This window comes from Triturus cristatus, chromosome 7, assembly GCF_964204655.1.
Source record: "Triturus cristatus chromosome 7, aTriCri1.1, whole genome shotgun sequence".
NCBI classification, from domain to species: Eukaryota; Metazoa; Chordata; class Amphibia; order Caudata; family Salamandridae; genus Triturus; species Triturus cristatus.
This window is the reverse complement of record NC_140590.1, coordinates 1534595927-1534621387: the sequence shown is the minus strand read 5'-3', so window position 1 is coordinate 1534621387 and position 25461 is coordinate 1534595927. Positions and strand designations below refer to the sequence as shown.

The window sequence follows — 25461 nt, the reverse complement described above, 5'->3', positions numbered from 1 at the left end:
ACAGCCTCTGGGTTCATGCCTATCAAATGTGGAACTGCGAGCACTTTACATGCCAGTCCTACGTCTGTTTCGCCACGATGCCGCCATTTTGGAATTATTTCAATTACTTGAAACACTACATGTTTAATCAATTGTGTTCCTCCTATTTCACAACTACGCTCACAACTGTCATAACGAATGCACCCTTTCTGTCTTTATATAATAAATTTCTATTTCAGTCAAGAAATAAAATTATTTTTTATGTGTTACAGTTCTAATTTCCAGTTCGTTTATCAAACGGGCTTATTCCAGTCAATACTCAGTTTCTTTAAAAGCGATTGGAAACTCCGTAGGTTTTTTGTTGCAACTCTATAGTTTACTCCATTTGGCTGATTGGTTATCGTATTTACAAAACGCCATTGGCCACATTCTTCGGAGGAAGCCTACCCAATAGAGCGAAGGCACGACTTGAGGAGCCCCACCTTTGCGTACTGTAAGGTAAAAGCCATGTTGCAATTTGCAAATTCTGTACGACACTTGTGTTATTGTAATACAATGAAGGCATTTTTATTTGTTTTCAGTTAGAGATGGGCATAACATTCTACATTTTTTAAAGAAAAATGCAATTGCTCAACGATGTCCACGACAAGTTAAATATACCAGTGTCAACTGCCGCACGCATTTAACTGGAAAAAGCCGTACTTTTTGGAGCGTTCTGTTTCGGCTTTTAAGGTTTGTTTCACTGATGGGTATACTCGTTGACATCTGTATAGCTGCCAAGTTTTCAGTTTATGTGTGACATTTTAATGTTTTCTGTGTGGCATTTTATCACCCCGTATGTGTGACACTTAAAGTGACACTTCATTGTGAATAGAACAACCCGGTAATGCTCATATAATGGGAGAAATATTAGTAAACGCCCTCTTTGTGCAGAATGTTGTACTTTTCTGGAAAATAAATTATATTGGACTATAATCTCAGAACACAGCAAATTGTTTAATGAATACTGAAGACGTGTCCTATTTCTCAGTGGCATCTGTCTTTGCATAATAATCAATATTTTTGCTTAACCTCTGACAGATAAAAGACTGAGTAGGCCATGCTAGATTTGAAACTTGTAACTTCGAGATTTCATAGATGAATATGTAATCACATCTTTTAGCATTTCAAATTCTTTGTTGAGCCATTATGCCGTCCTGCAGGTAATTTTTACAGGAAACAGTATTTGAAGGAAATTAATAAACGTCCATTGTCCTCCACAGGATTGAGAACACCAGTTGGATGGAGGCAGTGGTAGGTGTTTTGCATTGCAGGTACGTTTTCTCCCTGCAAACTAGACTGGACTGGTGGGCGAGTTCTTGTATGGATGTGTGCATGGTTGTGTAATTTGTTGTATAGGTTTGTGAGTGGCTTTGTTGAGAGGCTGTATGGGGGTGTGAGTGGCTCTATGGGTGAATACGTGGGTGCATGAGTAGCTGTATGTGTGAGTGAGTGGCTCTATGAAGGATTGTATGAGTGAGTGAGTGGCTGTGTGAGTGTATGGATAAGTGAGTGGCTATATGGGTGAATGACTGTGTGAGTGGCTCTATGAATGTGTGAGTGGGTCTGCGGATGATGTCATGAGTGATGTCATTTGAGATGTCATTCGTGGCGTCACTGACCATGTAATTAGTGATGTAATATGTGAGGCCATAAGCATTGCATTGTGGGGCGTAAGTTATAGTTAGCTCAGGTAACTCTAACTACTGAATTTCACAGTTTTTTTATGACTGATATGTGAACCTAACTATAACGTCCCTGTAACCTTTGTTTTGTTTAGCGAATTTCTACATTTTTCAAAATTCTATTTTCCAACGATAACGTCCCTGTAACCTTTGTTTTCGTTTTGTGAATTTGTAAGATTTTTGTACTTTTATTTCCTATCTGTAACCACTAACCTTTGACACTGAGGGACAGATGTATGGCCATTAAGTTTAGCGAAACGCAGATTACGCAAAATTGCGACTCGCAATTTGCAGCTCGCTAAACTTAATATACAACTGTGTCTCAGACACTGTTTGTGATTCCCAATGGGGTCGCAAATTGCATGCCTCATGAATATTATTGAGGCTGTTGCAATTTGCGACCCCATTGGGAATGGCTAGCACTTCCAGAGATGGTGGCCTGCTGGATTCAGCAGACTACCTGTGACTGCTTTTTTAATAAAGCAGTTTTTTTTTTCATGCAGTCCATTTTCCTTAAAGAAAAACGGGATGCATTAAAATTTAAATGAAACCTTTCAGTTTCATTTTTTTAAGAGCACTGCCTGCTCTTAAAAAATATTTGCAAACCCATTCACAAAGGGGAAGGGGTCCCCATGGGACCCCTTCCCTTTTGCGAGTGGCATACCACCCTTTTGAAAAGGGTGGTAAACTGTGAGTGTTTTGCAAAACAATCATTCATAGGGTTGAGATTCGCTATCAGGAAGGGATGCTCTTTGCACGCCCCTTCCTAATAGCGAGTCGCAAACCATATTTTGCGAGTCGCTAATAGGTTAGCGACTCACAAAATATGGTTGGTACATTGGGCAGACCTATTTTGCTATCTCAAACGGGCAGAATACCCGTTTGCGACTGCAAAAAACTATTGTACATCTGGCCCTGAGTGTGTAAGCGTATGAGTGTCTCATTGGGTGTATGAGTGTCTGAGTAGGTTTGTAAGTGGGTGAGGGTATGAGTGATTCTGTAAGTGGGTGCATGAGTGTGTCTGTGAGTGGGTGTACGTGTCAAAGTTTGTCTGAGTGGCTGCACAGACGGTTGAGTCTGTGAGTGGCTGTGAGAGTGTGAGTTGTTCCCTGAGTGGGTGCATGAGTGCCTGGGTGAATTCTGCTCGTTTTCTGCCCTTTTCTGCTAGTTTCTGACCTTTATTCTGCCTTTTTCTGCTCATTGCAGGCCTTTATTTTGCCTGTCTCTGCTAATTTCTGATCTCAATTTTGCCTCTTTGTGTTCACTGCTGACCTTTATTTTGCCTATTTCAACTCAATGCTGGCCTTTATTTTGACTTTTTCTGCTAGTTTCTGATCTCTATTTTGCCTCTTTCTGCTAGTTTCTGACCTGTATTTTGCCTCTTTCTGCTTGTGTCTGACCTTTATTTTGCCTCTTTGTGCTCGTTCCAGATCTCTATTTTGCCTCTTTCTGGTAGTTTCTCAACTCAATTGTGCCTTTTTCTGCTCATTTCTCACCTTCATTTTGCCTCTTTCTGCTCGTTGCTGATCTTTAGCCTGACTCTTTCTGCTCGTTTCTCAACCTTATCTTGCTTCTTTCTGCTCATTGCTGACTATTATTTTGTCTTTTTCTGCTCGTTGCTGGCCTTTATTTTGCCTCTTTATGATAGTTACTTATCTCTGTTTTGCCTCTTTCTGCTTGTTTCTGACCTTTATTTTGCCACTTTCTGCTTGTTTCTGACCTTTATTTTGCTTCTTTCCGCTTGTTTCTTATCTCTTTTTTGTCTCTTTCTGTTAATTGTTGACTTTATTTTGCCTCTTTCTGCTTCTATATTTCTATTTGTTTAGGGAATGGAGGCCACCCGCCCCACTCCCCGGGCCAATTACAGTCCCGTAGACCCCATCCCTCAGGGCCCGGCCATTATATTATGGGAAGGGGGGCTGCATGGCCGCCCCTTCCTGGGTTGATTTCAGTTCTGGGGACCGGCCATTATACCACATCTCCCAGGGCCCGGGTGTGTCACCTGGGTTCATGCACTTCCAAGGCATCTTTGCTCATTTCAACGCCACAGATAAAATAGGTCCCTAAAAGCACCAGTCTCCAAAGCCTGCCCGAGGAAGTGAAATACTCCTCAAGCATCCCTTGCTCGCCTCCGTGCAGTCATGGTATCAGTGTAAATCCGTTTGTGTTTTGGACCTCCTTCTTTTTCTCACCCCATGCTTGACAGATCACCCCAAAATGCTTCAGGAAGGAGCTGAGGTCGATTAATTTTTTTGGGGGAAAGTTTTGTGAAGATTTGCAAACGGGACAAAGTTATTAGAAAACCAAAATGCCCCCTTTTTATGGAAAAGCAGACCACCACTAGGTCATAGATATATACACATATATACCCACACATATAATATAAAAAAACTTCAAGGCAAAACAGTCAGAGGTGCGCACTACTGTTCATATGTAGTAAATGTTTATTTAAAAAACATATTGGGAGTTTTTGATGTGGGTGTTGCCTCTCACCATGGCGCAGCACCTTTTATGCAAAAGAGCTTTTTAAAAAAAACTTTATTTTCATTTTAAACAACCATACAGCATATAATTACAGTCACTGTCAAGGTACACAGTTCACAAGTGCCAACAATACATATGCCCAGTAAGCACGGTAATAGTTTGGGTAGGTTCATACAGTACATAATATGCCACATAGCAAGAAACCTTAGCATTTCCATTACAGGCACAATAACCTCGGCTTCGTCCATCCGGGGGGGCCCAGTGTTTGACTCCACCCACCGTCCTCACAGCGCAAAGATACAATCAGAGACTATCGCTATGTCAAGGGGCGGCTCAACATACTGGGACATTAATAAAGTAAATAGTCCTGGAGGCTGTCAGCTATAGGCCTATTGCATTGCCTATGATTCCACCTCCCCCTCTTCCACGACTGCAGCTTTAGCATCCCTTGATCGCAGAAGAAATGCTTGATAAGGTCCCCGATTATCCTTCGGGCAGCTTCACATTTACATAGCCTTAAACTTAGGACAGGATATTTGACATGCACTTAAGTAAAAATAACATGCACTTAAGTAAAAATAACAAGCGTACAACAATTTACGAGAGACAGTTGTGCTACAAGATAATATGTATGTATACATCGATTTGAGAGAGAAACATTTGTGCTTTCACACTCATAAATGTAATTGAAGTAAATCAGTCACTGCTGACTATTCAAAGAAGCGGCCAGGACTGCTGGTCACTAATCGCTAGTTTTAAGTCCTTCTGCCAGTCCAGTCGAGCCTAGTCTAGTGGTTCCAGGCCGTAGGGTCCCCTGTGAGCATTGATACAGTTTGTCGATCATGCACTGCAGTGTCGTTGCTTGCAGCAAGTAAGTCAAGGTGGGCAATTATGAAGGTTCTGCCAGCGGCTCCCCCGAGTAATGCCCACAAAGTGTGACGTGCCCGATAGAAATTAAACTGAGCAAGAACGGTAGGTGCTTCACTCTCTGCACTCACCTGTTCCCAACTACGAAGAAATCGCTCATATATTGTATTCTGATTTCGAGTGCGCCCACCATAGCTTTTTCCTGCCTTAGGAGAAACCACATGCAGCACTCCTGTGGTATCTGAGGTGAATAATGTAAGGGCCCCGCCTGTGATTCTGCTAGTTTTTTCCCACAAGTATTGAGTAGTACTGGTAAGGTCCACGGTGTGATACAGACATACCGACCTGTGAAGAAATGTTGGCAAAAATAGCGGAAGAGAAGCGGTCCGTTCTAGCCAGAGGTGAAGTAGATCCCTGGGTCCATACAGCCAATAATGGGCAACCGTGCATTGTGCAACTATATAATACACTTTTAGGTCCGGGGCATTCAAACCACCCATGGCGTTGGAGAGAGTAAGCTTGTCCCAGTGCAATGCAGCTGCTTTCCGGCCCACGCCAAGCACACCATCAGAAAGCACAAGGTACGAAAGATCATGCTGGGCAAAAGTATAGGAATAGTAGTGAATAAGAGCAGAAATCAGGGCAACACCACTATCTTCATAATGGCAAAATGGCCACAAAAGGAGATGGGTAAACGGACCCACTGCTCGACCGCCTCCGCCAGACATTGCACTGCTTTTTGATGGTTATCCAACATCACTAGTTCCGGGTCCATATGGACCTGTATGTCCAACTACCACAAAGAGTCTGACATCCACTGTAGGAGACATTCCAACTGTACTGGTGTCATGGCCACGTTAAGGGGAAATATAAGAGATTTATCACAATTGACTTGCAACCCAGAATGGCTACCAAAGAGGATGACCTCCCTAAAAACCGGAGGAAGGTTGTGTGATATTTGTCCAGGGCACAAGCCAAGGGTTCCCCCACTAGTGTGTATAATAGCGGCGACAGGGGGCAACCCTGCCACGTACCCCTTGTCTTGGGTTTATGGCCCGATACTAAACCGTTGATATGAACACAAGCAGTAGGTGCAGTATAGAGCATTTGTACAACAAACTCCCACTCAACCGAATACATTTTCAGTATCTGAAAATACTGAGGTCGCGCGTACAACTGGAGATTAATAATATAGACATTTAATATAGGACACAAATCACTCCCGAAGGGCTATCTCAGCGCTGCACTACTAAGCAGGAGGAACTTCCTAAAACAAGCAGGCCTTCAAAGCCCTCTTAAAAGCAATAGTGTCTGAGCATAAGCGAGAATTAGTGGGGAGTTTATTCTTATGATAGGGGGCATTGTAGGAAAAAGATCTACCCCCCTGATTAAAGGTTATAATGCGAGGGATAGTCAAAAGAGCCTTATCCGAGGAACTAAGGCATTTCCCAGGACGATAAGGTATTAAATGCAGGAACAAGTATACAGGGCGGGATTTGTGAAGTGCTTTATGTTTTGGTAAGAAGGGGACCCCTACTCAAAACAATTAATCTTGCTAGCTGTAGGGAAAGGTACCATAAGGGGTAAATAAAAAGGCTAAGCACAAGATCTATACTATTTAGTTATCACAGTACATCAGGCTTAAGTCTTAACTGGAGTTGATACATATAAGAGAGTGCATGTGAGATGAACATGTACATATGACTAAGAACAATTCTTTTTATTACAAAATATATTTATTATTTTTTATTTTTCCATCATATTGTTCACTTATTCCTTTTTCTTTTTATATATATATTGGTCTTTTCAATGATTATTATTTACACAAATAATACAATATTTACATTCTATAAACACAAACACATATGTACATAGGCACAAAATACTGTACCAAACACAATAGAATTCAATGCTATACAAACAATTGTTAAAAAATGTGAGAAGGAGTTGGTGTATTGGCAAATAATTCAAAGCCAGGCGGTCGATGAAGACACGATGCGCGTTTCGGCGTATAAGCCTTCGTCAGGGGAACCGTCTCAACTTACTCTATAATAAAGTGCAAAATAGACACAATATAAAACATGTACAAGCACTCTAAGCCTGTAACACTATTCATGATACAGATAAGAGCACTAAATGCTTCATAACATTTGATGCCCATGCCAATGTTGACTGAGGAACACACAATCTACAAACTAAATCCATAATAAGATAGGGTGTGGACACACGCATTATTTAATTTCGTGAAATTGGCACCCAGGTATTAGAAAAGAAAAAGGGGGACATAGCTTTATGTCACCTTGAAGAAAGAGAGATAAATATAGTTACCCGTGCAAGAGAATAGTACTTTAGAAAAGCAGATGTGCTTTGAAGTTCTTTTGTTAGTTAAAGAAAAAGTCTTTTATGCCGTGACTATTTTCATTCATTGATTTATTATAGAGTAAGATGAGACAGTTCCCCTGGCGAAGGCTTATACGCCAAAACGCGCGTTGTGTCTTCATCGACCGCCAGCCTTTGAATTATTTACCAACACACCAACTCTTCACATTTTTTAACAATTGTTTGTATATCATTGTATTCTATTGTGTTTGGTACAGTATTTTGTGCCTATGTACATATGTGTTTGTTTTGATGTAATGTGAATATTGTATTATTTGTGTAAAATAATAATCATTGAAAAGACCAGTATATATAAAAAGAAATAGGAATAAGTGAATAATATGATGGAATAATAAATATATTTTGTAATAAAAAGAATTGTTCTTAGTCATATTTATATGTGCATCTCACATGCACTCTCTTATATGTATCAACTCCAGTTGAGACTTAAGCCTGATGTACTGTGATAACTAAATAGTATAGATCTTGTGCTTAGCCTTTTGATTGACCCCTTATGGTACCTTTCCCTACAGCTAGCAAGATTCATTGTTTTCAGTAGGGGTCCCCTTCTTCCCAAATTGTAATTCTCGCAGCCTGTCTGTGAGGGGATAGCCGTTCTAGGCTTATCCAGTTGCTTAAATCGCTTTGTGCCTTTGCTCTCAGAGGACCACATTGTTTAGAGCACTTCTTGTGGCCACACAATTATTATTTTTATTTACCTCTTTACCTTGTAATATTTTATCTAGCCTCTCTATTTTTCTTCTCTAACTCTATATCACATTGTGATTTTAGTGAAAATTATACTATAGCTAATACGTCGTCTATTACCTAATACTCAATACCATCTATTGGGCTAATAAACATCATGGCCGACCTTTGGACATTTGGTTTTACAGATGATGATTTTGCGTCAATGGTAGGCAGTATAGGATCATTTGGCCAACAGCCAACCACTAATACTGACAAAAAGGAGGATCTTAATATACTCCTGGCTTAAAAAAAAGACCAAAAGGATAGAACTACATGGTCAATACATGCTGGAATACTTAAGAGCAGGTGTAATTCCCCAAGGACTCAGAGTCAAAAAGATCCCGGGACTATTTGTCCAACTTAAAGCATTTCTTGAAAAATGGTCAATGATTGCAAACCATTGTTCGCGTGATTTAATGATGTTGATTGTTGAAACAGCTAAAGAAATGCTACAAGTACTAATTGTTGAAATCCTGGAATTAGAAAATAAAATTAAAAAAACAACACAGCTGTAGATGAAGCCAAGAAAACACTAGAGGAGTTAGACCTAGAAATAAACTCATATACGAAATACCTTCATAAAAGAAACTGAAAAACTAAAAAAAGACATTCGGTTTTCGAATAGGGAAATTTATCAGAGCATTATTACACACAACAGGAAGGTGGTCAACAAGAACAACAAGATTACAGACGATATAATAGAGTAACAACGTTCTCAGAAACGTCTGATTCGGACAATGACAGTGCACCCAATCAGTCAGATAATAAAACAATCCGGTACACATCCAGACCCTACCCAGCTCCCCAGTCTTTTTTAGGGAGGCGCAATAAAAGAAGAGGCAACTGGCGGCCTCAATACCAATCTCGCTACCGGGGAAATCATCAAACGAATCAGAACCAATTTCTAGTAACACGAAATGCCCAATACTGGAGAGAGTAGAGGAAAACCCAGTATTTAACCTTACTACTTCTGACTTGACACCTGCCACCCACTCGCTATTATGTAAAGGCCTCACATTTGTTCCACATTCTGGTCTGAATAAATTTGAACTGTTTAGTGACCTAATAGCGTTTTTTAGAAAGATTCTATTAAAATTGTTCTTTGCAGAACATAGTAGACCATTGACACAAATTAATAAATCGGGTCTAATGCCTAAATCAAACTTTACCCCTACTTCTGATCAAGTACCACCAGAGGCTATAATATTTGAACAGGTGGTATATCAAAAAATGGTTGCCGCCACCACATATGTTCAGAGAACTCCTTACAATATCCCACCGGAAGAACATCAAGCCCTATTGAATTTGAAAAACAACTCTGCCATTACCATCAAAAGTTGTGATTAGGGTGGGGGCATAGCAATTATGAATACCACAAGCTACGTGTCAAAAATAGAGGACCTGTTAAAAGACACCAATTTCTATGCTAAAATCACCAGAAATCCAACTAACCTAATAAAATCAAAAATCCAGCGCATTTCCAGCAAAGCACTTGGAAATGGAGACATCTGCGACAAGGAACATACCTACCTTAATGTACAGAATCCAAAGATGGCCGGTCTGTACGGTGTACCGAAAGTGCACAAAAATTAAATGGATCCACCATACAGACCCATTGTTACGACAATAGGCTCTGTTACCGAGCCATTGTCTAAATATCTTGATGCCATCCTACGCCCTCATGTTGATAAAACTCCAGCTTATGTCCAAGATACGAGACATGTCATAAACCTCATTGAGGGAGTCACCTTTAATGCTCACCGACAATGGCTAGTAACTCTTGATATAGAAAGCCTTTATAGTAACATCCCCATTCAATGGGTGTTGCTAGTGTTTGAATGGTTTATTCAAACCATGAACATCGACTGCAACGAAAGCTTCATTATCAAGTGCCTCAAAATAGTTCTAGAGGACAACATCTTTGAGTTCAATGGCCAACTATTCCAGCAAATTAAGGGTGTAAGCATGGGCGCATCCTGTGCACGAACAGTGGCAAATATCTACACGGCCAAATTTGAACATACAGATATCTACAATGAAGTGGCGCCATTTTTTGAATCCATCTGGAAATGGTCGCGCTTCATAGACAACATATTTTTCATTTGGTCAGATATTGAGGAAAACCTAAAGGAGTTTCTGATATGGCTAAACTTGTGCGACAACAACCTACATTTCACCTCTAATGTAAGTAATGTCCAGACAGAATTTCTAGATATTATTATAAAACATGTTGCAGGAAGGCTGGCTGTCGATTTGTTTACCAAACCTACGGCACACAACACGCTCTTACTGTATGACAGTTTTCATCCTATGTCACAGAAAAACAGTATCCCTTTTGGCCAGTTTCTGCGCTTGCGCAGAAACTGTACCACTATTAATGACTTTGATTTGAAAGCCTTAGTTATGAAAGAAAAATTTCTAGCACGAGGATACCCACGTAAACTGGTGAAAGATTCATACAAGAGAGTGAGATTTTATGACAGATAGCTACTTCTCACTAAAAACAACAGAGTACTACAGCACTAGTATTTGTCTTCAAACATTCTATGATGAACGCACAAACAAGACAAATTATCTCTTCAAGTTGGCACATTTTGAATGTCAATAAAGAAAAACAAGAGAAAATACCAAAGCCCCTATTTGCCTACTGCAAAAATAAAAATCTTCAAGATTTAATAGTGAGATCACGGTTGCCCCAAACGAAACAACCAATAGAGAGAAGTATTGTGGGGACGTCACCAGTGGTAGGAAATATTAAATGAGGTACCTGCAGAATCTGCCCTTAGACCGTAAAAAGCAACACCATACAACTAAATGGACAAACTGTAAAGTTGAAGAATATGGCTAATTGCAAGACCATAAATGTAATTTACCTTTTACTCTGCCCATGTGGACTGGGGTATATAGGTGAAACAGCACGCAGCCTCAATATACGACTCACTGAGCATCGCTCAGCGATTCATACAAAGAAGATGTCCGCACCTATAGTGGACCATTATGTAACACTAAACCATACTGAAGATGACATTAAATGGTTCATCCTTGAAACAATCTCCCCCAAATATAACCAAAGTAATGAACCCATAAGGAAAAAAACAAGAGGTATATTGGATATTTACTCTGGATACCTTCAAGAAAGGATTGAACCAGGATATACCATGGGCACAAGAAATCAAGTATAATAAGTTATATACCATGCATCTAGCAAGTTTAAGAAAATGACTGCCCTTCAACTTAATTCTGGACACACATTATCCATCTTGGGCTATCTTGCATCAAGATAGTTAAATATTGGAGCCCCACTACCTGATCTTGACAATAAAAAGCCTTGATTTTGAGCATTTTGTACAAATTTTATCAGCTGATGGAGGGGTTGGTATCACAAATGGTTACAGTCTTGACATCCATTTGTTTAAAGTTTTGTGAACATGGATTAACCTCCTCAAGATGGATGACATTGTCAAACTGTGTCCTAGTCCTCCTTTTATTTCTATGTGCAAGTACCACTAGGGTAGGTCTTAGGTCAAGTAACGATTTATCCCTGATGACGTCAGACGCTATTACTAAACGGCACTTTTGGCTTATCCCCCTCAAGATGGATGCCGCTGTCAAACTGTATTCTAGTCCCCTTTTCATTTCCATGCGTAAGCACCATTCAGGGAGGTTTCAGGTTTAGCATTGGTCTACTTCTGATGACATCAGATGCCATCCAGACCTGGCACATTTGGTTATAAAAACATCATATTGCACCGGCAATCCGCGTTGTCTCACATCGAGAAGACCATTTTTTCGTGCCGGGTTGTCAACATCCAATGTGGTAAGTGATGTCTCGACCGTATGCTTAAGCGATGGGTATGTATCGAGAATATGCGGGGGAGGTTCCATTTATATTAAACAAAAGAGATCTGTTTTTACCCCAAGTTTACGGTAAAAAGAAATCCGAGCAGGATCAAAATAAAAATATTTCTTAGTTTAAGACCAATTGGATAAAATAAGTTGTACTCTCCCTGTTAGAGAAAATGTAAGTCCTCCGCACGTTTTAATTTATCTGTGACAGAAAATGATATAACCATTGATGCCTACATATAATCACTAGGTCCTGTAGAAATCATGATTACATTAACACTCTTAATAGAATAGTGTGCACCGAATCTGCCAAAAGTTAAAATTCTAACGTTCTGCTATCCTAATACAATGACAACATATCATAATTTTATCCACAATACTTGTGAACATTGGGGCACTGGATGTGGACTAATTTACATCGATATGTATCTACAATTTCAAATAAAATCTATTGAAAGGGGATACAATCTAGCTTTATCAACAGAAACACCTTTACTGACGGTGCCTCCATCCTACATAAACATTAAGTAAGTAGAACTTCTTAGACCATAGAACAATGAAAATATTGGTCATTATTCATTGACATCCAGATAAATCTGTAAATACACTCTTTACTTTCTGTAGTTATTAATGCCAGCCGCCCCCTCATTGAAGAACAACATTTGCATTTTAACCAAAAAACAATCTTTTCGCGTGGATGAACATCATCGCATATTTCTATTGTAAGTACTAAAACCCTGCCCCATTGTTACCACTCCCCCTTCCTCCTTCCCGTCTCTCCGACTGCGTCCCCCTCTCCTCCCCCCTCCGCCTCCCCCACCCTTCCTTGAAACCCCCCCCCTCCCATTTTGATCCCACATGGCTAGCGAGAACTGAATGACTCCTTTTGAACTAACCAAAACAAATCCAAATAGGAAAGACGCTTGGTCCCTTTGCTCTGTTTAAATATTAAATCACTGATCAAATACGGATAACTTTCATTTGTCTCTACAGCTATGATGCATAAATTATTCCAAATTTCCATTTGAATATCCAGCTGCCTCCAAAAATAAGGTATACATTAAGCCATTACTGCCATGCATTTTTTCGAATAGATTGCTAACCCGTTACACAATGGATAGATATAATCAGTATCTAATTTTCCTGTTATATATCCTTGTAGACTTACAGAAATTCATGTGATGTTTTCACACTTAAAGATTAAAATCCATTGATACTGTATTAAATTGGAAATCAATGTCCCAGCCTAGAAATATAGGTATGTGCCTTGTCCACAAGGCTACCACCTTAATTATTAAGATCTTTGGTGCACTGGGTATAAATAGATATCGAATGAAAATAGTTAGTCACAGCATAAAATACTTTTTCTTTAACTAACAAAAGAACTTCAAAGCACATCTGCTTTTCTAAACTACTATTCTCTTGCACGGGTAACTATATTTATCTCTCTTTCTTCAAGGAGACATAAGGCTATGTCCCCCTTTTTCTTTTCTATTTCCTGGGTGCCAATTTGCCGAAATTAAATAATGTGTGTGTCCACACCCTATCTTATCATGGATTTGGTTAGTAAATTGTGTGTTTCTCTGGCAACATTGGCACGGATATCAAATGTTATGAAGCATTTAGTGCTCTTATCTGTATCATGAATAGTGTTCCAGGCTTAAAGTGCTTGTTCATGTTTTATATTGTGTCTATTTTGTACTTTATTTTAGATTAAGTTGAGATGGTTCCCCTGACGAAGGCTTATACGCCAAAACGTGCGTTGTGTCTTCATCGACCGCCAGGCTTTGAATTATTTGCCAACACACCAACTCCTTCTCACCTTTTTTAACAATTGTTTGTATAGCATTGTATTCTATTGTGTTTGGTACAGTATTTTGTGCCTATGTACATATGTGTTTGTGTTTATGTAATGTAAATATTGTATTATTATTAGTGTAAAATAATAATAATTGAAAAAAAAAAAAAAAGTTGTGATAAGGGTGGGGGCATAGCAATCATGAATACCACAAGCTACGTGTCAAAAATAGAGGACATGTTAAAAGACACCAATTTCTATGCTAAAATCACCAGAAATCCAACTAACCTAATAAAATCAAAAATCCAGCGCATTACCAGCAAAGCACTTGGAAATGGAGACATCTGCGACAAGGAACATACCTACCTTAATGTACAGAATCCAAAGATGGCCGGTCTGTACGGTGTACCGAAAGTGCACAAAAATTAAATGGATCCACCATACAGAGCCATTGTTACGACAATAGGCTCTGTTACAGAGCCATTGTCTAAATATCTTGATGCCATCCTACGCCCTCATGTTGATAAAACTCCAGCTTATGTCCAAGATACGAGACATGTCATAAACCTCATTGAGGGAGTCACCTTTAATGCTCACCGACAATGGCTAGTAACTCTTGATATAGAAATCCTTTATAGTAACATCCCCATTCAATGGGTGTTGCTAGTGTTTGAATGGTTTATTCAAACCATGAACATCGACTGCAACGAAAGCTTCATTATCAAGTGCCTCAAAATAGTTCTAGAGGACAACATCTTTGAGTTCAATGGCCAACTATTCCAGCAAATTAAGGGTGTAAGCATGGGCGCATCCTGCGCACGAACAGTGGCAAATATCTACACGGCCAAATTTGAACATACACATATCTACAATGAAGTGGCGCCATTTTTTGAATCCATCTGGAAATGGTCGCGCTTCATAGACAACATATTTTTCATTTGGTCAGATATTGAGGAAAATCTAAAAGAGTTTCTGATATGGCTAAACTTGTGCGACAACAACCTACATTTCACCTCTAATGTAAGTAATGTCCAGACAGAATTTCTAGATATTATTATAAAACATGTTGCAGGAAGGCTGGCTGTCGATTTGTTTACCAAACCTACGGCACACAACACGCTCTTACTGTATGACAGTTTTCATCCTATGTCACAGAAAAACAGTATCCCTTTTGGCCAGTTTCTGCGCTTGCGCAGAAACTGTACCACTATTAATGACTTTGATTTGAAAGCCCTAGTTATGAAAGAAAAATTTCTAGCACGAGGATACCCACATAAACTGGTGAATGATTCATACAAGAGAGTGAGATTTTATGACAGATAGCTACTTCTCACTAAAAACAACAGAGTACTACAGCACTAGTATTTGTCTTCAAACATTCTATGATGAACGCACAAACAAGACAAATTATCTCTTCAAGTTGGCACATTTTGAATGTCAATAAAGAAAAACAAGAGAAAATACCAAAGCCCCTATTTGCCTACTGCAAAAATAAAAATCTTAAAGATTTAATAGTGAGATCACGGTTGCCCCAAACGAAACAACCAATAGAGAGAAGTATTGTGGGGACGTCACCAGTGGTAGGAAATATTAAATGAGGTACCTGCAGAATCTGCCCTTAGACCGTAAAAAGCAACACCATACAACTAAATGGACAAACTGTAAAGTTGAAGAATATGGCTAATTGCAAGACCATAAATGTAATTTACCTTTTACTCTGCCCATGTGGACTGGGGTATATAGGTGAAACAGCACGCAGCCTCAATATACGACTCACTGAGCATCGCTCAGCGATTCATACAAAGAAGATGTCCGCACCTATAGTGGACCATTATGTAACACTAAACCATACTGAAGATGACATTAAATGGTTCATCCTTGAAACAATCTCCCCCAAATATAACCAAAGTAATGAACCCATAAGGAAAAAAACAAGAGGTATATTGGATATTTGCTCTGGATACCTTCAAGAAAGGATTGAACCAGGATATACCATGGGCACAAGAAATCAAGTATAATAAGTAATATACCATGCATCTAGCAAGTTTAAGAAAATGACTGCCCTTCAACTTAATTCTGGACACACATTATCCATCTTGGGCTATCTTGCATCAAGATAGTTAAATATTGGAGCCCCACTACCTGATCTTGACAATAAAAAGCCTTGATTTTGAGCATTTTGTACAAATTTTATCAGCTGATGGAGGGGTTGGTATCACAAATGGTTACAGTCTTGACATCCATTTGTTTAAAGTTTTGTGAACATGGATTAACCTCCTCAAGATGGATGACATTGTCAAACTGTGTCCTAGTCCTCCTTTTATTTCTATGTGCAAGTACCACTAGGGTAGGTCTTAGGTCAAGTAACGATTTATCCCTGATGACGTCAGACGCTATTACTAAACGGCACTTTTGGCTTATCCCCCTCAAGATGGATGCCGCTGTCAAACTGTATTCTAGTCCCCTTTTCATTTCCATGCGTAAGCACCATTCAGGGAGGTTTCAGGTTTAGCATTGGTCTACTTCTGATGACATCAGATGCCATCCAGACCTGGTACATTTGGTTATAAAAACATCATATTGCACCGGCAATCCGCGTTGTCTCACATCGAGAAGACCATTTTTTCGTGCCGGGTTGTCAACATCCAATGTGGTAAGTGATGTCTTGACCGTATGCTTAAGCGATGGGTATGTATCGAGAATATGCGGGGGAGGTTCCATTTATATTAAACAAAAGAGATCTGTTTTTACCCCAAGTTTACGGTAAAAAGAAATCCGAGCAGGATCAAAATAAAAATATTTATTAGTTTAAGACCAATTGGATAAAATAAGTTGTACTCTCCCTGTTAGAGAAAATGTAAGTCCTCCGCACGTTTTAATTTATCTGTGACAGAAAATGATATAACCATTGATGCCTACATATAATCACTAGGTCCTGTAGAAATCATGATTACATTAACACTCTTAATAGAATAGTGTGCACCGAATCTGCCAAAAGTTAAAATTTTAACGTTCTGCTATCCTAATACAATGACAACATATCATAATTTTATCCACAATACTTGTGAACATTGGGGCACTGGATGTGGACTAATTTACATCGATATGTATCTACAATTTCAGATAAAATCTATTGAAAGGGGATACAATCTAGCTTTATCAACAGAAACACCTTTACTGACGGTGCCTCCATCCTACATAAACATTAAGTAAGTAGAACTTCTTAGACCATAGAACAATGAAAATATTGGTCATTATTCATTGACATCCAGATAAATCTGTAAATACACTCTTTACTTTCTGTAGTTATTAATGCCAGCCGCCCCCTCATTGAAGAACAACATTTGCATTTTAACCAAAAAACAATCTTTTCGCGTGGATGAACATCATCGCATATTTCTATTGTAAGTACTAAAACCCTGCCCCATTGTTATCACTCCCCCTTCCTCCTTCCCGTCTCTCCGACTGCGTCCCCCTCTCCTCCCCCCTCCGCCTCCCCCACCCTTCCTTGAAACCCCCCCCTCCCCTTTTGATCCCACATGGCTAGCGAGAACTGAATGACTCCTTTTGAACTAACCAAAACAAATCCAAATAGGAAAGACGCTTGGTCCCTTTGCTCTGTTTAAATATTAAATCACTGATCAAATACGGATAACTTTCATTTGTCTCTACAGCTATGATGCATAAATTATTCCAAATTTCCATTTGAATATCCAGCTGCCTCCAAAAATAAGGTATACATTAAGCCATTACTGCCATGCATTTTTTCGAATAGATTGCTAACCCGTTACACAATGGATAGATATAATCAGTATCTAATTTTCCTGTTATATATCCTTGTAGACTTACAGAAATTCATGTGATGTTTTCACACTTAAAGATTAAAATCCATTGATACTGTATTAAATTGGAAATCAATGTCCCAGCCTAGAAATATAGGTATGTGCCTTGTCCACAAGGCTACCACCTTAATTATTAAGATCTTTGGTGCACTGGGTATAAATAGATATCGAATGAAAATAGTTAGTCACAGCATAAAATACTTTTTCTTTAACTAACAAAAGAACTTCAAAGCACATCTGCTTTTCTAAAGTACTATTCTCTTGCACGGGTAACTATATTTATCTCTCTTTCTTCAAGGAGACATAAGGCTATGTCCCCCTTTTTCTTTTCTATTTCCTGGGTGCCAATTTGCCGAAATTAAATAATGTGTGTGTCCACACCCTATCTTATCATGGATTTGGTTAGTAGATTGTGTGTTTCTCTGGCAACATTGGCATGGATATCAAATGTTATGAAGCATTTAGTGCTCTTATCTGTATCATGAATAGTGTTCCAGGCTTAGAGTGCTTGTTCATGTTTTATATTGTGTCTATTTTGTACTTTATTTTAGATTAAGTTGAGATGGTTCCCCTGACGAAGGCTTATACGCCAAAACGTGCGTCGTGTCTTCATCGACCGCCAGGCTTTGAATTATTTGCCAACACACCAACTCCTTCTCACCTTTTTTAACAATTGTTTGTATAGCATTGTATTCTATTGTGTTTGGTACAGTATTTTGTGCCTATGTACATATGTGTTTGTGTTTATGTAATGTAAATATTGTATTATTATTAGTGTAAAATAATAATAATTGAAAAGACCAATATATATAAAAAGAAAAAGGAATAAGTGAGCATTATGATGGAAAAATAACAAATATATTTTGTAATAAAAATAATTGTTCTTAGTCATATGTATATGTTCATCTCACATGCACTCTCTTATATGTATCAACTCCAGTTAAAACTTAAGCCTGATGTACTGTGATAACTAAATAGTATAGATCTTGTGCTTAACCTTTCTATTTACCCCTTATGAAGTGCTTTATGTGTCAGATAACAGTTTAAAAATAACCTGTTTTCTGATAGGCAACCAATGGAGAGTCCGAAGAATAGGGGAAGAGGGGGAATGAGAGGGAAGATTACAGATTAGTCCAGTGGCGGTGTTCTGTACCACCTGCAGAATCATCAACAAAGAGTCATTTACTGATGTTAACAGAGCATTACCATAGTCCATGCAGCAGATTATGAGAGCTTGGACAAGGGTTTTTCTGGCACTGTCAGGGAGCCAAGGAAGAGCCTTTTTAAGAAGCTTCATAGAAGCGAAGCATGAGTCGCAGGTGGCGTTTACTTGGTCCTTCGTGGCAAGAGATCGATCCAGCTTCACTCCGAGATTTTTCACAGCCTGCTTAGCAAAAGGGTCTGGGCCCAGTTCAGGCGGCCACCAGTCTGCAGACCAGAGCTTTGACGCTTTCCGAAAAAGCATGATCTCGGTCTTGTCACCGTTCAGTTGAAGATAGATACTAGATATCCATGCAGCGACTTTGCTCATACAAATAGCAAACTTGCTTTCCACTTTGTCTGGGAAATGAGAAGTTGGGTGTCATCAGCATACAACACTATCTCAACATCACAGGCTCTGACGATCCGGCCAAGGGGTGTCATATAGATATTAACAAGCATTGGCATAGCCAATAGGTCTCGCCTTTGGGACCTTATGTGTTTAGCCAGAACTTTTGGCTATGTTGTAGAGCATTGTGGCTGCTGTGCATTATGTTGAAAAGTTATAATAAAAAGAGTTAAGCATTTTTGTTACCTTTATACAAACGTAGACGACATTATATACAACTGAAAAACCTGATTAAAGAAAGATTTTAACATAAAAAATGTCTTCTAGTTTTTTTGTACTTGCACTGCTGGCAACTTCTTCCTGCCTGTTTTCATGCTTGTTTGTTATAATTTTTTTTTGTTATGGGGGAGCGGGACATAAATAACGGGGGAGTAGAGGTTGGAAAACAGTAATTTAATTAGAACACGAGCAGCAGACGGACACTAGGGAAGAATCAACAGATGCCAGATTCCAAGGGCAGACTGACGTGATGCTTAGGTGGTGCGTTGATGCAAAATGGTGGTGGTGAATGATGTTTGGTGCTCAGGCGGTGACACTATATGGTGTGGATTGGAGCTACGTTGTGGAGTTTGAAATATGTTGTTTGGTGCGTAATTATGCGGTGCGTATTGGAAATGTGTGGAGTTGAATTGTGTGGCTTGGAACTGTGGTGTTGAGTGAAATTATGCTTAGTGAAATTGTGTTATGGTGAGTGCATTTATGTTGATTGGAGGTATGTGGTGTAGAGTGCAGTTATGTGGAGTGTATTTATGTTGCATTGAGTAGAGTGCAATAATGTGGCGTGTTATTATGTGGCACTGAGTGGTATTATGTGGAGTGTATTTATGTTGCATTGAGTAGAGAGTAATTATGTGGCATGTAATTATGTGGTACTGAGTGGTATGTGGAGTGTATGTTGCATTGAGTAGAGTGTAATTATGTGGCGTTTTACTATGTCGCACTGAGTGGTATTTTGTTGAGTGTATTTATATTGCATTGAGTAAGAGTGTAATTACGTGGCGTTTAATTATGTACCCCAGTGGTATTATGTGGAGTGTATTTATGTTGCAATGAATTGAGTGGAATTATGTGGCGTGTAATTATGTGGTACTGAGTGGTATTATGTGGAGTGTATTTATGTTGCATTGAGTAGAGTGTTATTATGTGGCGTGTAATTATGTAGCACTGAGTGGTAATATGTGGAGTGTATTTATGTTGCATTGAGTAGAGTGTAATTATGTGGCTAGTAATTATGTAGTACTGAGTGGTATGTGGGGTGTATTTGTTGCATTGAGTAGAGTGTAATTATGTGGTGTGTAACTATGTCACACTGAGTGGTATTATATGGAATGTATTTATGTTGCATTGAGTAGAGTGTAATTATGTGGTGTGTAATTATGTGGCACTGAGTGGTATGTGGAGTGTATTTATGTTGCATTGAATAGAATGTAATTGTGGCATCTGATTATGTGGTACTGAGTGGTATTATGTGGAGTGTATTTATGTTGCATTGAGTAGAGTGTAATTATGTGGCCTGTAATTATGTGGCACTGAGTGGTAATATTTGGAGTGTATGTTGCATTGAGTGCAGTGTAATTTTGTGGTGTGTAATTATATGGCACTGAGTGGTATTATTTGGAGTGTATATTGCATTGAGTGCAGTGTAATTATGTAGCATATGATTGTGTGGCACTGAGTGGTATTGTGTGGAGTGTATGTTGCATTCAGTAGAGTGTAATTATGCGGTGTGTAATTACACTGCACTCAATACAACAAACACTGTAAATAATACCACTCAGTGCCACATAATTACACGTCACATAATTACACTCCACTGAATGCAACATACACTCCACACAATACCACTCAGTGGCACATAATTATATGCTACATAATTACACTGCACTCAATGCAACATACACTCTAAATAATACCACTCAGTGCCACATAATTATGTAGCAAATATTTACGTGGCTCTGTGTGGTATTATATGGAGTGTATTTATGTTGCTTTGAGTAGAGTGTAGTTAGTATGTGGCATATAATTATATGGCACTGAGAGGTATTATGTAGAGTGTATTTATGTTGCATTGAGTAGAGTGTAATTATGTGGCTGTTAGTTACTGAGTGCTGATTGCCTTTACCAAACTAGACACACCTCTGCATTACACTATCTGTTGGCACACAAATGCATCAAATACGGCACAGCTCGGTTATGGTGCGACAGCCTTTTACCCCAACCCCACCTACCACATGTATGGGCTTACTCTTAATACCAATACAAACACTGCATGTGCCAGATTGTCATACTATGGGCACATTAATTACGCCTCTTTGCCACAACAGCTCAAGTTTATGGCATATATTCTTATTCACACCAATATACACTACTTCTTTTTAAATGACAGCTGTACATATCAAATAATGTGGCATATTTGTAGATGCTTGAGCCAGCCGCGATGGCCCTCTGCCTGAAAATAGAAGTAAACTTCGTCGACATAACTACATACTTTCCGGCCCTTCATTCTGAAACCAGGGTATTCAGTGAGAAGGGGCTATGTCCGTGAACTCTTTAGGCCTTCTGAGTATAGGCCTAGTTGTTTTGCTAGGTGCAGTTAGCTTTACTCATAAATCCACATTTCTTTGTACAGTGTAGAGCTAAAAGTAAACCCCCATGACCATGCTAGAACACGGCTGCAGAAAATCACTCTCGGGCTCCATACTGTAATCACTTCCCACATACAGATATAGTAAAGATGGACAGAGTGGACATTCAATGCTATGTATTGCCGTTGTTGGGTGTGGTAAGTGGCTACGAATAGAAGAGGACAGACTCAGCCTACCGTGAGTAATGATAGCCCCCCCCCCACACCAATACTGGTAATAAATGCACATTCTGTGAGTCAGCAGGCCATGTTTCCTACTGTCGGCAAAGTTGTACCATGGGAAGAATAACATATTTTATATTTTCACCGTAGTAACAGGTGCATGAATACAAGTGTTTGCACTCCAGCTCTAAATAACAGGTGTTATTAGGACACGTTCATTTTCACTGCATAGTACATATGTATGCACGCTATGTAACAAAGAGAAAAGTGGCACAGTATAAGATGCTAATAAACAGATTCACACATTATACCACTGTGTAAAAGTCCAATTCCATGTTATCACCACAGCATACACAAGCAAAGTTTTCCATGAGAAAGGAAATAGTTCCACCTTCACGTGGCCTTGTGTTAAGGGTCTGGTGGAATATATTTTGATTGTAATATAGACAAATTAAAAAGACAGCAGGGCACGAAGAATGTACACAGATGTGCTGTCTATTACCACAGGTGAGCAGGGGTCATAGTGACCAGCCCCCCCCCCCCCCTTGTTACTGGCCCAGCACACAACAGTGGCAATGAAATAGAAGATTAAACTGCACGTGTGTGGAAGAAAGTACAAGAGAATGTGGCTGCCGTCTGATAGTCGTGTGTGGTTTCTACAGCGGCCCTCGCCTTGGCAGATACAGAGAAACGCCAATGTGCCTTTGGGTGAACTATCCAACGACAGACAGGCACAGCAGACAACACTGCGAGTTAAAAAGGAGTTTGTGGGCAGAAAGCAGACAGTTCGCAGCCAATTTCTAATTTGAAGCAGTAACTGTAACATGTGCAGTTAACAATAAAATACATGTATGTTGGACAGCCAGTGTCACATCCCTGTCAGATACAGTCGTAAAACCTGCAAACAGACATGGCTAACAAAGACTAACAGCACACCGTCTAGCTCGGAGGCTCCAGGGCGGCTGTGATAACCCAGAGCGACGACCCTGGGGCATCTACTGTTTGTTAAGTGAGCAATGTTCCGGCCGTGCATTGCAGGCTGCACCTTTCTCTGTCCGGAAGAGATCAAACGGACCTTTTCCATTGAAATCCTTAATAAATTAAAAACATGCCCAATGTCGATGCAGCAAGCATCTGGAGTGATCGAATGGGCACCACAACAAGTAACCCTCCTTGAGACGTAAACAGCAAACTATTAGCACCTTTACGTTTGGAGGCAGCAGCAAGGGTGAGCTCTGGCTTGGCACAGAAAGCATGCAGCAAGTGGTTGTGTCCGCTGCAGCCCCTTCCCCGCACATGGCCCCTCTCTGACACAATTGTTCTGAAAGTGGCTGGAGGCACACGGCAGAGCCGGAATGATGCGAGTGGTGCGCGAGCACGCGCGCACTACAAAGAATTTAAGGTATGCGGGCCGCTGCTCGCTCCGGAGCTCCCTAGGCCAGGGGAGAGAGAAGGCGGGACATGCACCGGCCTTTGGCCAATTGCGTGCTGTCTTTCTTAGACAGACGCGTGCAAAGGCCAATAGCGTGTAAGCACCAAAAAAAACATTCACCCAAGCGTGTGGTCAGAGTAAGAGATGAGCTTACTAGAAGCCTCGCAGAGCAACGCATGCATGCTGGCTCAGGCGAGACCTAAAAAGGGTTGGACTTAGACACACGCCCTGGGCTACTCCCCAGTGCAAGTGCATACTACGAGACTTGAAAGAGTCCAGGCAGACCTGTTGTTCGATTAGTTTGATCAAATTGTGCCGAAGAGGGTCCTAAGATTGTATATAAAAGACTGACCTGGTATAAAGCCAGCTTGCTCCAAGCCAACAATACCTGGGAGCAAAGGTGCCAGGCAGTTCACCAAGATTTTCGTGCTGGTGTTTAATAGTGACAATGGTTGGTAAGACGAACAACGGTCAGCAGACCTACCCAGCTTTAGTAAGGTGACTAACAACACCTCTCACATAGTAGGGGGCATGCACCTGTTCTTCACAATTTCCTTAAATATGGTGACAAAATGCAGTACGAGTTTGCCCTGATAGGCCTTGTAAAAGACCACCGTCAACCCATCCTTACCTGCCACCTTCCTGCCTGGCATGTCCTTCATCATAACCACGACCTCCGAAGGGCGGAGCTGTGCCATGAGATGTTTCCTATGTGCCATCGTCAGCCATTTCATAGTGATGTGGGACAGACAGTCCACCGTGGCCTGCTCGTCGTGTATCATCCACGAGGTATAGAGGTCTGTATACTAACGGCAAAACCAGTCTGCCACCTGATCTGCCACATGGAGAGGTGCCCCCTGCTCATCATTAGGGGTCAGATCCATGCTATCCTCGCAGAAAGGTCGAACAAGGGCTGTCAGCGTTGCACTAGAATGCTCACCCTTGCCGTACACCCGCACTGTCACATATTTACCCAGGTGTGTGACTTTGCTCTGTGCGACTTCATTATACTCGTCCAATCGGGCCCGGATATCCCAGAAAACTCTGGTCTGCAGTCTCTCTATTGGAACGATCTTAGTCTCCCAGTTCCTCCCCCAACCATGCCAAATGGGCCCGAATCGAGCAGAGCACACCAGCATGCTTGGAGATGGTGACTCATGTATAAAGGCCTTAAAAGCTTCCCAGACAGTAGTGAACTTTGACAGACCCTATATTGACACAAAAGTATTCAATCACTTCTGCAAGCTCCTTGCCAAAACACAGCAGCCAGCAAAGAATGCTGCAGAAACCGCCAGGCAAACGCAGGAGGTCGCAGGCTGTTCAGTTCATGAACCAGTATCACTGGAGAATGCTCAGAATATATGCACGGCAGGTGCTCACAGCACCGGACTCGAGGCACCAGGCTCCGAGCCAGCAGCCAATAATCTATATGCGTGTGAATGTCATGTACCATGGAATAATGGGTTTATCCACTGCCCATAGGGGACCCGCTGCACCAGACATCCAGCAGTCATCGAGTGATGAGCAATGCCATTGAAAGCACAGGCTGCAGGAGAGGGCGCCCCCCAGCGGTCCCTTTCAGGGCATAAGACACAATTAATATCACTGCTTCAAATCAAAGCATAGTAAAACTGTAGGTTGTCATAGTTTGGGCCATATACCACCTCTAATAAAGCTGCAAATAGGTCTTTGTAACAATACATCACCACAAAGCGACTACCAGGATCCGCTCAGACTTCCTGAACTTTGATACCAGAGTCATGCCAGAGCCAGATCAGCATGCCACGGGCATGTGCAGTGAAACCAACTGACTAACAAGCACCCATCATGCGCCTTTGTGCGATCAGACCGCTCCCCGGGACTGGGTGTGTTGCCTGGAAAATGGCAACATCCATGGTATGTCGATATTTATGTTCCCAATTTACAAACTTTTATGTAGTTGTTA

At 40.4% G+C, this 25461-nt stretch overlaps 1 long non-coding RNA gene across 6 annotated transcripts; it reads left to right on the top strand.

The window, feature by feature from the left end:
* The first annotated feature begins 54 nt into the window (after positions 1-54).
* LOC146812319 (uncharacterized) lies at positions 55-19535 on the top strand. Of its 6 annotated transcripts, XR_014966832.1 has the most exons (10): positions 55-477; positions 561-711; positions 1242-1272; positions 12654-12751; positions 13023-13082; positions 13742-13865; positions 16951-17036; positions 17134-17231; positions 17502-17561; positions 18221-19535. It is a non-coding gene; the product is annotated as an uncharacterized LOC146812319 (long non-coding RNA). The 6 variants fall into 6 exon arrangements; XR_014966831.1 differs by lacking the exon at positions 12654-12751 and having other exon boundaries at positions 59-477; positions 1242-1292; XR_014966833.1 differs by lacking the exons at positions 12654-12751; positions 13023-13082 and having other exon boundaries at positions 62-477; positions 565-711; positions 1242-1292.
* Positions 19536-25461: the final 5926 nt, after the last annotated feature.